Source organism: Bos javanicus, chromosome 1, assembly GCF_032452875.1.
Source record: "Bos javanicus breed banteng chromosome 1, ARS-OSU_banteng_1.0, whole genome shotgun sequence".
Taxonomy (NCBI): Eukaryota; Metazoa; Chordata; class Mammalia; order Artiodactyla; family Bovidae; genus Bos; species Bos javanicus.
Window position 1 is genome coordinate 99,243,425 of NC_083868.1, and position 15,756 is coordinate 99,259,180.

Below are 15,756 nucleotides of genomic sequence, written 5' to 3' on the forward strand. Positions count from 1 at the left end.
GCCGAGCAGCACATTGCCAGCTCTCCAAACCACCTTCCTTCTTCCTTTTTCGCTTTTTCCACAGGACAAACATACTTCAAGGATTAAATCATATGAGTCCTTAAAGAACAAATACTAGACCGGTTACATTTTCGGATCTCACTTGCTGTTTTAAAACCCAGATCTTTTACCTACCACAGTAGTTGTGCTGGCTGACCATCTGGGTTTGGCATCTACAGGGGTAGGTAATAGTAATAACTGGCATGCATTGATTGTCTAGCAAGTGCTAAACATTTTGTATATGTTTTAAATATTATCTCATCAGGTCTCACAACTACTCCTGGGATCAAAGCTCAAAAAGGTGAAGTGACTTGTTCCTAGTTCCAGAGTAACTGAAATGTGAGTTTAAAAACACCATTTAACTTACGGTTCAATTCACAATGGATCCCTGAACCAAGGCCTCCATTGGCATCTTTAAAGCACTCTGGGGAGGCCCAGGGAAGATTCACAGCATTACGGCTTTTGATTAAGGGATAGGAGGATGCTTTGTTCTTATACTAGCTTGAGGGAAGAAATGAAATCTGGAATGCAAGATTCAGAGGATTGATGGCAAAAAAGCACTTTGGGTCAGGGAAGACAACTCCATCACTCCAAGGGTTAGCCTGAAGCCACACTCTTGGCCGAGGCTGGAAGTATGCATAAGGTGCTTTTGTTTAATCATTTTAAAGTATCGATACTTAATTAGCATCTTCTAGTTATACACTTTAGCATACATGGCCCGTCTTTCATTTTGTCTTAACTCAGGAATAAGAATTACTAAGGATTTCAGAGAAAAAAAAGAAAGGAAAATGAAGTTCAAATTTTTGAAAATAACAGTTACAAAACGTCTTACTGAGGGAAAAGTGATTTAGAATTATGTATGTGTAAGGCTACTTTAAGCCTCAGAATGGGGAGAAAAGTGTCTCTGTTGAGATTCAAATGCAGGTTCTCTAGTATTTCAAAGTTTGGACTGTGGTCTCAGGAGATGCCTGGCAGGTAGGTTGTTCTTTCAAATCAAAATCTCATGCAAATCTAAGCTGGGCCATCGCATTCATAAACTGAGAGTGAAAGGAAAATGAGGCTGGGGAAAAATGGGAAACTCGGAGCCAGATAAACAGTTGTTTCTCTCCAGATTTGAAAAAAAGTAATAGAAAACAACTTCTTGAAACAGGCCTCTCTTACCACTTGCGTCAGGTCACCTGGGAGCGCTTGTTAAAAGTACGGCTGCCGAAGCTCCATCCTCAATGTTCTGCATCCAGTCCTCTAAGGGAGGAGCCCATGAAACAGAATTCTTAACCTGAACCTTCCTAGTTCTTCTAAGGCACAGTAAATTTTGAGAATCTCTGGCATAGAGAATATGTAGAACACTTATTGACTAGAATCTCTCATCTCAAACCATAGCTTGATAGATGGTAAAAATCAATGTTGGTGATAACTCTTATGTTAAAGTCAACGTTTGAAATTCACATGCCAGAAAAACATGGAACAGTTACAGTTACTTATCATCATTACATGATTGTCGTTACATGGCAACTCCCCCAACACACACATATACACGAGGAACAATGTGCCACATAAGACAGCACAAGGAAAGCTTATGAACAAAATCATCTGCGGGTAGATGTGAGGAATTGGATATGGCTGTTTTTGGCTAGACACCATTTGCTAACTAACCATCGCATGCTATCTATCTGTTTATATTTGGCTCTGTTTACTTATGCACTTAAGCATAAGTATGTCCACCCTCTGATGCCCTCTCGCAACAACTACCATCTTACTTGGGTTTCTCTTACCTTGGACATGGGGTATCTCTTCATGGCTGCTCCAGCAAAGCACAACCGCTGCTCCTTACCTTGGACGAGGAGTATCTCCTCACAGCCACATAATGAAACATAATCACAGAAAACTAGCCAATCTGATCACACAGACCACAGCCTTGTCTAACTCAATGAAACTAAGCCATGCCCTGTGGGGCCACCCAAGATGGATGGGCCATAGTGGAGAGGTCTGACAGAATGTGGTCCACTGGAGAAGGGAATGGCAAACCACTTTAGTATTCTTGCCTTGAGAACCCCATGAACAGTATGAAAAGGCAAAATGATAGGATACTGAAAGAGGAACTCCCCAGGTCAGTAGGTGCCCAATATGCTACTGGAGATCAGCGTAGAAATAACTCCAGAAAGAATGAAGGGATGGAGCCAAAGCAAAAACAATACCCAGGTGTGGATGTGACTGGTGATTGAAGCAAGGTCCGATGCTGTAAAAAGTAATATTGCATAGGAACCTGGAATGTCAGGTCCATGAATCAAGGCAAATTGGAAGTGGTCAAACCGGAGATGGCAAGAGTGAACGTCGACATTTTAAGAATCTAAAATGGACTGGAATGGGTGGATTTAACTCAGATGACCATTATATCTACTACTGTGGGCAGGAATACCTTATAAGAAATGGAGTAGCCATCATGGTCAACAAAAGAGTCTGAAATGCAGTACTTGGATGCAATCTCCGAAATGACAGAATGATCTGAGTTCATTTCGAAGGCAAACCATTCAATATCATGGTAATCCAAGCCTATGCCCAAACCAGTAGTACTGAAGAAGCTGAAGTTGAATGGTCCTATGAAGACCTCCAAGACCTTTTAGAACTAACACCCAAACAAGATGTCCTTTTCATTATAGGGGACTGGAATGCAAAAGTAAGAAGTCAAGAAACACCTGGGGCAACAGGCAAATTTGGCCTTGGAGTACGGAATGAAGCAGGGCAAAGGTTAATAGAGTTTTGCCAAGAGAACACACTGGTCATAGCAAACACCCTCTTCCAACAACACAAGAGAAGACTCTACATGTGGACATCACCAGATGGTCAACACCGAAATCAGAGTGATTATATTTTTTGCAGCCAAAGATGGGGAAGCTCTATACAATCAGCAAAAACAAGACTGGAGGCTGACTGTGGCTCAAATCATGAACTCCTTATTGCCAAATTCAGACTGAAATTGAAGAAAGTAGGGAAAACCACTAGACCATTCAGGTATGACCTAAATCAAATCCCTTATGATTATACAGTGGAAGTGAGAAATAGATTTAAGGGACTAGATCTGATAGAGTGCCTGATGAAATATGGATGGAGGTATGTGACATTGTACAGGACACAGGGATCAAGACCATCCCCAAGAAAAAGAAATGCAAAAAAGCAAAATGGCTGTCTGAGGAGGCCTTACAAATAGTTGTGGAAAGAAGAGAAGCAAAAAGCAAAGGAGAAAAGGAAAGATATAAGCATCTGAATACAGAGTTCCAAAGAATAGCAAGAAGAGATAAGAAAGACTTCCTCAGTGATCAATGCAAAGAAATAGAGGGAAACAACAGAATGGGAAAGACTAGAGATCTCTTCAAGAAAATTAGAGATACCAAGGGAACATCTCATGCATAGATGGGCTCGATAAAGGACAGAAATGGTATGGACCTAACAGAAGCAGAAGATATTAAAAAGAGGTGGCAAGAATACACAGAACTGTACAGAAAAGATCTTCAAGACCCAAATAATCATAATGGTGTGATCACTCACCTAGAGCCAGACATCCTGGAATGTGAAGTCAAGTGGGCCTTAGAAAGTATCACTACGAACAAAGCTAGTGGAGGTGATGGAATCCCAGTTGAGCTATTCCAAATCCTGAAAGATGATGCCGTGAAAGTGCTGCACTCAATATGCCAGCAAATTTGGAAAACTCAGAAGTGGCCACAGGACTGGAAAAGGTCAGTTTTCATTCCAATCCAAAGAAAGGCAATGCCAAAGAATGCTCAGACTACCGCACAATTGCACTCATCTCACACACTAGGAAAGTAATGCTCAAAATTCTCCAAGCCAGGCTTCAGCAATATGTGAACCGTGAACTTCCAGATGTTCAAGCTGGTTTTAGAAAAGGCAGAGGAACCAGAGATCAAATTGCCAACATCTGCTGGATCATCAAAGAAGCAATAGAGTTCCATAAAAACATCTATTTCTGCTTGATTGACTATGCCAAAGCCTTTTACTGTGTGGATCACAAGAAACTGTGGGAAATTTTGAAAGATATGGGAATACCAGACCACCTGACCTGCCTCTTGAGAAACCTGTATGCAGGTCAGGAAGCAACAGTTAGAACTGGACATGGGACAACAGACTGGTTGCAAATAGGAAAAGGAGTACGTCAAGGCTGTATATTGTCACCCTGCTTATTTAACTTATATGCAGAGTACATCATGAGAAACACTGGGCTGGAGGAAGCACAAGCTGGAATCAAGATTGCCAGGAGAAATATCAATAACCTCAGATATGCAGATGACACCACCCTTATGGCAGAAAGTGAAAAGGAACTAAAAAGCCTCTTGAAAGTGAAAGAGGAGAGTGAAAAAGTTGGCTTAAAACTCAACGTTCAGAAAACTAAGATTATGGCATCTGGTCCCATCACTTCATGGGAAATAGATGGGGAAACAGTGGAAACAGTGTCAGACTTTATTTTTTGGGGCTCCAAAATCACTGCAATTGGTGACTGCAGCCATGAAATTAAAAGACACTTATTCCTTGGAAGGAAAGTTATGACCAACCTAGATAGCATATTGAAAAGCATAGACATTACTTTGCCAACAAAGGTCCATCTAGTCAAGGCTATTGTTTTTCCAGTGGTCATGTATGGATGTGAGAGTTGGACTGTGAAGAAAGCTGAGTGCCGAAGAATTGATGCTTTTGAACTGTAGTGTTGGAGAAGACTCTGGATAGTCCCTTGGACTGCAAGGAGATCCAACCAGTCCATTCTAAAGGAGATCAGTCTTGGGTGTTCATTGGAAGGACTGATGCTGAAGCTGAAACTCCAGTACTTTGGCCACCTCATAGGAAGAGTTGACTCATTGGAAAAGACCCTGATGCTAGGAGGTATTGGGGGCAGGAGGAGAAGGGGACGACAGAGGATGAGATGGCTGGATGGCATCACCAACTCAATGGACGTGATTTTGAGTGAACTCCGGGTGTTGCTGATGGACAGCGAGGCCTGGCGTGCTGCGATTCATGGGGTCGCAAAGAGTCGGACACTACTGAGTGACTGAACTGAACTGAACTGAAGCATTTGAAGCAGCCACAATTCTAGCTCTGAATCCCAAAACTTAATCATTTTCTATAGAGCAATTCTCATATAACAAACACTGTGCTCTACACACAAGAAATTACATGGTTTCCATAACCACAATTTAATTATTAGCTCCATTTTACAGATTAAAGAAGCTAGGAATTAGAGAAGTTAAATAATTTGAACACAATCACACAGTCTAAGGGCTTCCCAGGTGGCACAGTGGTAAAGAACCCACTTGCAAGTTCAGCAGACATTAGGTGCAGGTTCTATCCCTGGGTGAGAAAAATCCCCTGGAGGAGGGCATGGCAACCCACTCCAGTATTCTTGCCTGGAGAATCCCATGGACAGAGAAGCTTCATGGGCTGCAGTCCACAGGGTAGCAAAGAGTCAGACAGGACTCAAGTGACTTAGCACGCATACACACACACACACACACACACACACAGTCTAAATGACTTCCCTGGTGACTCAGTGGTAAAGAGTCCACCTGCCAATGCAGGAGAGGTGGGTTCAATCCCTGGGTCAGGTAGATTCTCTGGAAGAGGAAATGGCAAACCCACTCCAATGTTTTTGCCTGGGAAATCCCATGGACAGAGGAGCCTGGGAGGCTATAGTCCACGGAGACACAAAAGAATCCAATATGACTAAGCAACTGAACAACAACAAAAACACAGTCTAAAGACACCATACAGCTTGGACTCGAATTCAGTTCTGACAACTCTAGGCTGGACTTCATCCTAAAAATAATTTCTCCCTCATCTCTACTCCATTTCTCACTCTCAGCCATATATCACTGCTGAAATTCCACCATCCAGAATTCTTTTCTGCAGCGAAGTTATCACTAAGTAAACACCAGAATTCTTCCTTTGCATTAAAACACTGTTGAGCCAGAGACACCAGCTGTCAGTCCTTCATACCTTACTGTGCATGAGTCATCAGTGGTCCTGTACCACTTGCTGAACTAGATGAAGGGGAAGTTCTTTGAAGGGCAGAGGATGGAGGTGTGGTTGGGGGCACTGCCTTGCTCAGGAAGGGATAGGAGAATAAAAGCCTCTTACTCACCAAGGAAGTTTGCAGGTCCTGAGTGCTTGGGGTCCAGAGAAGTGAGGCAGCCAAGAGGTGACAATCTGTAAGTGTGCCTCTTGTGATTTGCCTGGAGTTGGTCCTTTCTCCATGAAAGTGCCAGTAATGTTCTACTTTCAAACGTATGTTTAAAGGACTTGGGCTTGAGACCTAGCTCTGCCATATTTCAAATTGGGTAAAGCTGACCAGAACTGTCCCTGTTGTTAGAAGCCTCACTCAGGCGTCACGTTTTTTAAGGTGTGGGGCTGCTGTTAAAATCTTAGGGGAACACATGGCCCCATAATATTAAGATACCATGGTAGTAGGCTAACCTTAGCTTAAACCTGACTCTCTCTCTCTCTCTCTCTCTTTTGAATTTGGCTGCACTGGGTCTTAGTTGCAGCATGGGAGATCTTTGATCTTCATTGCGGCACGTGGGATCTGGGCTTCCCAAGTGGTGCTAGCAGTAAAGAACCCACCTGTCAATGCAGGAGACATAAGAGACACAGGTTCGATCCCTGGGTTGGGAAGGTCCCCTGGAGGAAGTTATGGCAACCCACTCCAGTATTCTTGCCTGGAGCATCCCATGAACAGAGAAGCCCAATGGGCTACAATCCATAGCGTTGTAAAGAGTTGGACATGACTGAAGCGTCTCAGCATGCATGCACGCATGTATGTAGGATCTAGTTCCCTGACCAAGGATCGAACCCAAGCCCCCTGCATTGGGATCACAGAGTCTTAGCCACTGGACCAGCAGAGAAGTCCTAAGCCTGACCTTTATTTATGGACACTTTCACTAAGATTTTATTGATGAGAACCCACTCACTTTTTCAAGATTATCTCTCATAGCTACCTAATATTTTCTCTAGTGTGTCTCTGAAGTTCCCTCCTACATTCCAAAATAAATGCTAGAAAGTAGACACCTCTGAGAGTTGCCCTTTCATAGCTTTATCTTTCTAACCTCCAAAACATACAATGTTATTAAAAAATTTTTTTAAATACCCAAAAATCCAACTCAGATTTTTTCAAATTATTCAGTTTTTATATAAGATACAGGAAACTTGGTTCCCTACAAGGGCCATAAAAAGATATAGTTAAGGAAAATACAGAATATAGCAGTAGTATTCTAAAGAATTAGTGGAGGATATAAAAAAGCTCAAGTTTTAGGATCAGATAGCCTCACTGAATCCTGTTTAACAAGTTACAGTTGGTCTCCTACATATGAACCACCATCAGGCATGACTGAAATTGCAGCATTGTCCTCTGTCTCCTATTGCTGACGATCTTTCAGCCTTACCATCTCTCTCCTCCTCTTCCCGCCTCTAGTCAGTATCTCTGCTTGCCTGTTGATGTGATGCCAGCCCTTGTAGTCCAGCTGTTGTACTGTACTACTGTACTTTTCAAGGTGAAAAGTAACAGTTCAGTCATGTCCGATTCTTTGCAACTCCTTGGACTGTAGCCCTCCAGGGTCTTCTGCCCATGGAATTTCCTAGGAAAGAATACTGGAATGGGTAGCCATTCCCTTCTCCAGGGTATCTATAATATGAAAAATGTATTTTTGTATGTGTGTTTGTTTTTCACATATTATTTGTGTGAAAGTATTACAAACCTATTATAGGACAATACTATATAGCTGCTGGTGTTAGTTTGGTATCTAGGCTAACTTTGTTGGACGTAAAAACAAATTGGATTTATACATGCCCTCTCAGAGCAGAACTTGTTTGTATGTGGAGAACTTAGTGTACTAGATGCAGCATCTGGGGTAAATTAACACCTCTACCCTTCCGTTTCCACATCTGTATTATATACCCACCACTGAGGGTATTAATGATGATTAACTGTGCTAATTAAATGTTTTTTTAGAAAGCCTACCTTAGAGTAGGAAAAGGTCAGTTTTCATTCCAATCCCAAAGAAAGGCAATGCCAAAGAATGCTCAAACTACCGCACAATTGCACTCATCTCACACACTACTAAAGTAATGCTCAAAATTCTCCAAGCCAGGCTTCAGCAATATGTGAACTGTGAACTTCCAGATGTTCAAACTGGTTTTAGAAAAGGCAGAGGAACCAGAGATCAAATTGCCAACATCTGCTGGATCATCAAAAAAGCAAGAGAGTTCCAGAAAAACATCTATTTCTGCTTGATTGACTATTCCAAAGCCTTTGACTGTGTGGATCACAATAAATTGTGGAAAATTCTGAAAGAGATGGGAATACCAGACCACCTGACCTGCCTCTTGAGAAACCTATATGCAGGTCAGGAAGCAACAGTTAGAACTGGACATGGAACATCAGACTGGTTCCAAATAGGAAAAGGAGTACGTCAAGGCTGTATATTGTCACTCTGCTTATTTAATTTATATGCAGAGTACCTCATGAGAAACGCTGGGCTGGAAGAAGCACAAGCTGGAATCAAGATTGCCAGGAGAAATATCAATAACATCAGATATGCAGATGACACAACCCTTATGGCAGAAAGTGAAGAGGAACTAAAAAGTCTCTTGATGAAAGAGAAAGAGGGGAGTGACAAAATTGGCTTAAAGCTCAACATTCAAAAAATGAAGATCATGGCATCTGGTCCCACCTCATGGGAAATAGATGTGGAAACAGTGGAAACAGTGTCAGACTTTATTTTTTGGGCTCCAAAATCACTGCAATTGGTGACTGCAGCCATGAAATTAAAAGACACTTACTCCTTGGAAGGAAAGTTATGACTAACCTAGATAGCATATTGAAAAGCAGAGACATTACTTTGCCAACAAAGGTCCGTCTAGTCAAGGCTATGGTTTTTCCAGTGGTCATGTATGGATGTGAGAGTTGGACTGTGAAGAAAGCTGAGCACCAAAGAATTGATGCTTTTGAACTGTGGTGTTGGAGAAGACTCTTAAGAGTCCCTTGGACTGCAAGGAGATACAACCAGTCCATTCTAAAAGAGATCAGCCCTGGGTGTTCTTTGGAAGGAGTGATGCTAAAGCTGAAACTCCAATACTTTGGCCACCTCATGTGAAGAGTTGACTCATTGGAAAAGACTCTGATGCTGGGAGAGATTGGGGGCAGGAGGAAAAGGGGACGATAGAGGATGAGCATCACCGACTCCATGGATGTGAGTTTGAGTGAACTCTGGGAGATGGTGATGGACAGGGAGGCCTGGCATGCTGCAATTCATGGGGTCGCAAAGAGTTGGACATGACTGAGCACTGCGTGAACTGAACTGAACTGAACCTTAGAGTAAGAACTCAATAGGCTAATATTATTAAGAGAGATAAGCCAGAGGACAAACATCAATATTTCTCATATCCCTCCCAGAGTTAAATATCTTTACCCATTTACCAGGAAGAATTATGGAATACTCATAATAGTTTCATTTCTCTACAATGCCCTCTTATAAGACTGTGGGTAATAAAATGATCCATTTCTTAAAAATGAGAGAATAGGAATAAAATTATCCTAGCAAGCTCACCTAATCTTTCTCAAATCCCTTATCCATACAAAGGAGCAAAAACTTGTATCAGTGTTTTCTGTTTAAACTTAGTTCAAATATGTAAAAATGCTTCATAAATTACATGATACAGTATAAGTTCAAGATATTTATTATTTGGCATAGAAGCAACTGAGGATATAGGATGTGATTTTAAATATATGAAGAAAGCACACTGAATAGCTGTCTCATCAAAAAGAGGCATTTTGTGTTTAATTTTATCCTTACTACTCAAGGTTAATCTCCAACACCTTTTTAAAAACCTTATCAATGGCAGTGATAAAATATGAGATTAAAAAATATAATAATCACTGGAAAAGAAGAAACCCCAGGGTCTCATTTCTTCAGGATATAGTTGCCCAGTTATGTTTGATGGAGAGAAAATCACTAAAATCACCGAAGGAGCTTACCTGCCAGCCCCTCTATCAGCATTCTGGAATAGATCTTTGACCACCATCCTTCTTCAGGAGATAACAGCTCCTGCATTATATTCCACAATTAGTACTTAAAAACAACATGGACATTTGCTTTTTATATTTATATGCAAACATTTCCATCAGAGATATTTTACTAGCATTAATTTGAAATTTTATATATGTTCTAGAATATAATGGAAACTGGCAAAGTGAGTAGTTCTATGGAAGAAAGAATTTTTATCTTACATTTTTACCAAAAAAAAAAAAAAACCCTCCTAAACCTTCATCTAAAAATGCTATCTTGGGTCTGTGTGTAGAACCCAGGTGGTTACTCTGCATAGATCTTTGTTAGGACTCATTTTCCCAGGCTGATGAGAATATTAAAGACTGTACTTAAAACCTGAAAGTTTATGTATCACAGTTTGTTTATTGAAGGAGGTGAAATATTTTTAAACTCTCACTCTGTTTTTATAGAGGGAACAATTTCCCCTGGAGAGAAAGACTAGTATTAGCATGAAAATTTAAAGGTGTGATGATTTTAAAAAATAGCAAAGTGGTGAAAACAGCAGGATCTAGGGTCACCTGCCAGGGTCTAACTCAGGTTCTGCATGTGGTAGCTGTGTGACTTTATGAAACTTTCTTAACCACCCTGTGCCTTGGCTCTCCCATCTTTAAACTCTTGTGACATATACATACAAACTCTCGTAGCATTTGTAGATTTAATCCTTAAGCTGAGTGGTTAAATATAAAGAACAGAAAGGGCAACAATGAGAATTTATAAACATGCACAAACTCTTTGTGCAACCAATTTGACATGATATTTTTCTTTTCCACAAAGATGCAATAGCTTATACAACTTTGCCCAAGATACGCTTCATAGTTAGTATCTAATACTAAAGCTAGAATAATTTCTTTTAGGGATGAAGTTAAAGACATTATCTTGTGGTAGCATGTTTTAGTGCTGCTTGCTCAGTCACTCAGTCGTGTCCAACTCTCTGCGACCCCATGGACTGTAGCCCACCAGGCTCCTCAATCCATGGAATTTCCCAGGCAGGCATACTGGAGTGGGTTGCCATTTCCTCCTCTAGGGATATTATAGTGTACCTGTGTGTTTATATACATAGTAGTTATTGTTGTGAGTTAACAAAATTGTTTTCTCCCTGTTGTTTTCAAGAATATCTGGTCTGAAAGAAATGTGAGCATTTATACATTGTTTTCTGTGCACCCTGCACTATATGAGAATTACATTTTATATTTCACAGGTAATCCTTCCCTCAAAAAGGTGGGTAAGCTCCTGCCCATGGGAAAAATTGAGCTCACTGCCTATTTTTATATAGCTTACAAGCTAAGAACAGTATGAAAAGGCAAAAAGATAGGATACTGAAAGATAAACTCCCCAGGTCGGTAGGTACCCAATATGCTACTGGAGATTGGAGGAGAAATAACCCCAGGAAGAATGAAGAGGTGGAGCCAATGCAAAAACAACACCAAGTTGTGGATGTGACTGGGGATGGAAGTAAAGTCTGATTCTGAAAAGAGCAATATTGCATACGAACCTGGAATGTTAGGTCCATGAATCAAGGCAAATTGGTTGTGGTCAAACAGGAGACGGCAAGACTGAACATCGACATTTTAGGAATCAGTGAACTAAAATAGACCGAAATGGGTGAGTTTAACTCAGATGACCATTATATCTACTACTGTGGGTAGGAATCCCTTAGAAGAAATGGAGGAGCCCTCATAGTCAACAGAAGAGTCTGAAATGCAGTACCTGGATGCAATCTCAAAAACAATAGAATGATCTCTGTTCGTTTCCAAGGCAAACCATTCAATACCACAGTAATCCAAGTCTATGCCCCAACCACTAATGCTGAAAAGTTGAAGTTGAATGGTTCTATGAAGAACTACAAGACCTTCTAGAAATAACACCCCCCAAAAATTTCCTTTTCATTATAGGGGACTGGAATGCAAAAGTAGGAAGTCAAGAGATACCTGGAGTAACAGGCAAATTTGGCTTTGGAGTACACAATGAAGCAGGTCAAAGGTTAACAGAGTTTTGGCAAGAGAACACACTGGCCATAGCAGACATCCTCTTCCAACAACAAAAGAGAAGACTCTACACATGGACATCACCAGATGGTCAATACTGAAATCAGATGGATTATATTCTTTGCAGCCAAAGATGGAGAAGCACTATACAGTCAGCAAAAGCAAGACCAGGAGCTGACTGTGGCTCAGATCATGATCTCCTTATTGCCAAATTCAGACTTAAATTGAAGAAAGTAGGGAAAACCACTAGATAATTCAGGTATGACCTAAATCAAATCCCTTACATTTATACACTGGAGTGACAAATAGATTCAAGGGATTAGATCTGACAGAGACTGCTTGACGAACTATGGACAGGAGTTTGTGACATTGTACAGGAGGCAGGGATCAAGACCATCCCCAAGAAAAAGAAATGCAAAAAGCCAAAACAGTTGTCTGAGGAGGCCTTACAAATAGCTGAGAAAAGAAGAGAAGCTAAAGGCAAAGGAGAAAAGGAAAGATATAAGCATCTGAAAGCAGAGTTCCAAAGAATAGCAAGGAGAAATAAGAAAGACTTCCTCAGTGATCAATGCAAAGAAATGGAGGAAAACAACAGAATGGGAAAGATTAGAGATCTCTTCAAGAAAATTAGAGATATCAAGGGAACATTTCATTCAAAGATGGGCTCAATAAAGGACAGACATGGTACGGACCTAACAGAAGCAGAAGATATTAAGAAGAGGTGGCAAGAATACACAGAACTATACAAAAAGGATATTCACGACTCAGATAACCACAATGGTGTGATCACTCACCTAAGCCAGACATCCTGGAACGCAAAGTCAAATGGGCCTTAGGAAGCATCACTAAAAACAAATCTAGTGGAGGTGATGGAATTGCAGCTGAGCTATTTCAAATCCTAAAAGATGATGCTGTGAAAGTGCTATACTCAATATGCCAGCAAATTTGGAAAACTCAGCAGTGGCCAGAGGACTGGAAAAGGTCAGTTTTCATGAAATCCCAAAGAAAGGCAGTGCCAAAGAATGTTCATACTACTGCTCAATTGCACTCATCTCACAGGCTAGCGACTTTGCTTTCACTTTTCACTTTCATGCATTGGAGAAGGAAATGGCAACCCACTCCAGTATCCTTGCCTGGAGAATCTTAGGAACAGGGGAGCCTGGTGGGCTGCTGTCTATGGGGTCACACAGAGTCGGACACGACTGAAGTGACTGAGCAGCAGCAGCACAGGCTAGCAAAGTAATGCTCAAAATTCTCTAAGCCAGACTTCAATAGTATGTGAACTGTGAACATCCAGATATTCAACCTGGATTTAGAAAAGGCAGAGGACCAGAGATCAAATTTCCAATATCCGTTGGGTCATTAAAAAACAAGAGAATTCCAGAAAAAACATTTACATCTGCTTTACTGACTACACCAAAGCCTTTGACTGTGTGGACCACAACAAACTGTGGAAAATTCTTTAAGAGATGTGAATACCAGACCACCTACCTGCCTCCTGAGAAATGTGTATGCAGGTCAAGAAGCAACAGTTAGAACTGGACATGGAACAACAGACTAGTTCCAAATCGGGAAAGGAGTACATTGAGGCTGCATATTGTCACCCTGCTTATTTAACTTATATGCAGAATACATCATGCAAAATGGCCAGGCTAAATGAAGCACAAGCTGGAATCAAGATTGCTGGGAGAAATATCAATAACCTCAGATATGCAGATGACACAACCCTTATGGCAGAAAGTGAAGAAGAACTAAAGAGCCTCTTAATGAAAGTGAAAGAGGAGAGTGAAAAAGCTGGCTTAAAGCTCAACATTCAGAAAATGAAGATCATGGCATCCAGTCCAATTACTTCATGGCAAATAGATGGGGAGACAGTGGAAACAGCGAGAGACTTTATACTTTTGGGCTCCAAAATCACTGCAGATGGTAACTGCAGCCATGAAATTAAAAGACACTTGCTCCTTGGAAGAAAAGCTATGACCAACCTAGACAGCATATTAAAAGGTAGAGAAATTACTTTGCCAACAAAGGTCCATCTATTCAATGCTTTGGTTTTTCCAGTAGTCATGTATGAATGTGAGAGTTGGACTACAAAGAAAGCTGAGCACTGAAGAATTGATGCTTTTGAACTGTGGTGCTGGAGAAGACCTTTGAGAGTCCTTTGGACTGCAAGGAGATCCAAACAGTCCGTTCTAAAGAAGATCAGTCCTGGGTGTTCATTGGAAGGACTGAGGCTGAAGCTGAAACTCCAATACTTTGACCACCTGATGTGAAGAACTGAATCATTAGAAAACACCCTGATGCTGGGAAACATTGAAGGCAGGAGGAGAAGGGGACAACAGACGATGAGGTATTGAATGGCATCACCGACTCAATGGACATGAGTTTGAGTAAGCTCTGGGTGTTGGTGATGGACAGGGAAGCCTAGAGTGCTGCAGTCTATGGGGTCAGAAAAAGTCAGACGTGACTGAGCGACTGATCTGAACTGACAAGCTAAGGATGTTTTTGATTAAATGGGTAGGAAAAAATCTAAAGAAGCATAATGTTCCATGGCACATGAAAATTAACATTTCAGCAATCCATAAAAAAGTGTTATTGGAACACAGTCATGCTCATTCCTTTACATATTATCTATTGTCTTGGGTGCTTCTGCACTGTAACAACAGCGCTGAGTAGTTAGGACAGAAGTCATACAGACACAGAGCCTAAAATACTTAGTATCGGGTTCTTTAAGAAAATGTTGCTGATCCTCCTGTCTGGCCTAAATCTATCCCAGAAAGAAAGGAAGATTGGCACTCTAACAAGATCATAGCCAAGATTCTACTAAGCAGAGGGTAAGCTGGTATTTATCTGATGGCTGTAGAACAATCTGCTCTGCTCCAAGACAAGAGAAAAGATAAAGAGGACCAGTTCTTTGTCAGCTAAGAAATTCCACTTGACTTTGCAGCATAAGAGTTTTCCTCAGACTGTCTTATAGTGGTCATTTTTTCTAATTATACAAAGTGGGGTCTTGTTTTGGTAACTTCATCATAACATCACAAAGGCAGCAAGTCAGAAATTCAGTCAGTATAGAGCAAATCCAAGCCCACCCCACATCCAAGGCAGCTGATGACATGGTAAATGTTTGCCAGGTTCAAACCTCTTCCGGCAAAGTGGTATAGAGAATCCCTCCCCTTGGAAGACTGCCCACTGATGGGCCATTTAACATTCATCAGCTCACGTACTACTGTGTTCTAGGCATTGCTCTCAACTTTGAGGGCACAGGGATGAATCAGAGAAGTAATGACCCTGCTTTCGTGGAACCTAGAACACAATAGAGGTGACAATAAACAATAAACAACGAATAACTAGGAAAGGGCTGAAAAGTGCTATAAAAACACAGGGTATAAAATACTACATGATTCCAGGTACATGAGGCATATAGAGTAGTCAAATTCATAGAGACCAAAAGAGAATGGTGGTTTCCAGGGACAGGGGGGAGGTGGGAATGGGGAGTTTATATTTAGTGGACAGAGTTTCAGCTTTACAAAACGAAAAGAGTTCTGGAGATGGTTGGCGGTGATGGTCGTACAACAATATGTATTTAATACCATTGAACTGCACACTTAAAGGTGGTTAGCATGGTAAATTTT

General features: G+C 41.1%; 1 long non-coding RNA gene across 1 annotated transcript in view; it reads right to left on the reverse strand.

The window, feature by feature from the left end:
* Window positions 1–15,756, reverse strand: part of LOC133247614 (uncharacterized) — a 95,307-nt gene that overhangs the window by 39,344 nt on the left and 40,207 nt on the right. Inside the window, exon 2 of the long non-coding RNA XR_009736449.1 lies at window positions 10,070–10,139. This is a non-coding gene — a long non-coding RNA (uncharacterized LOC133247614). The remainder of the gene's footprint in view (window positions 1–10,069; window positions 10,140–15,756) is intronic.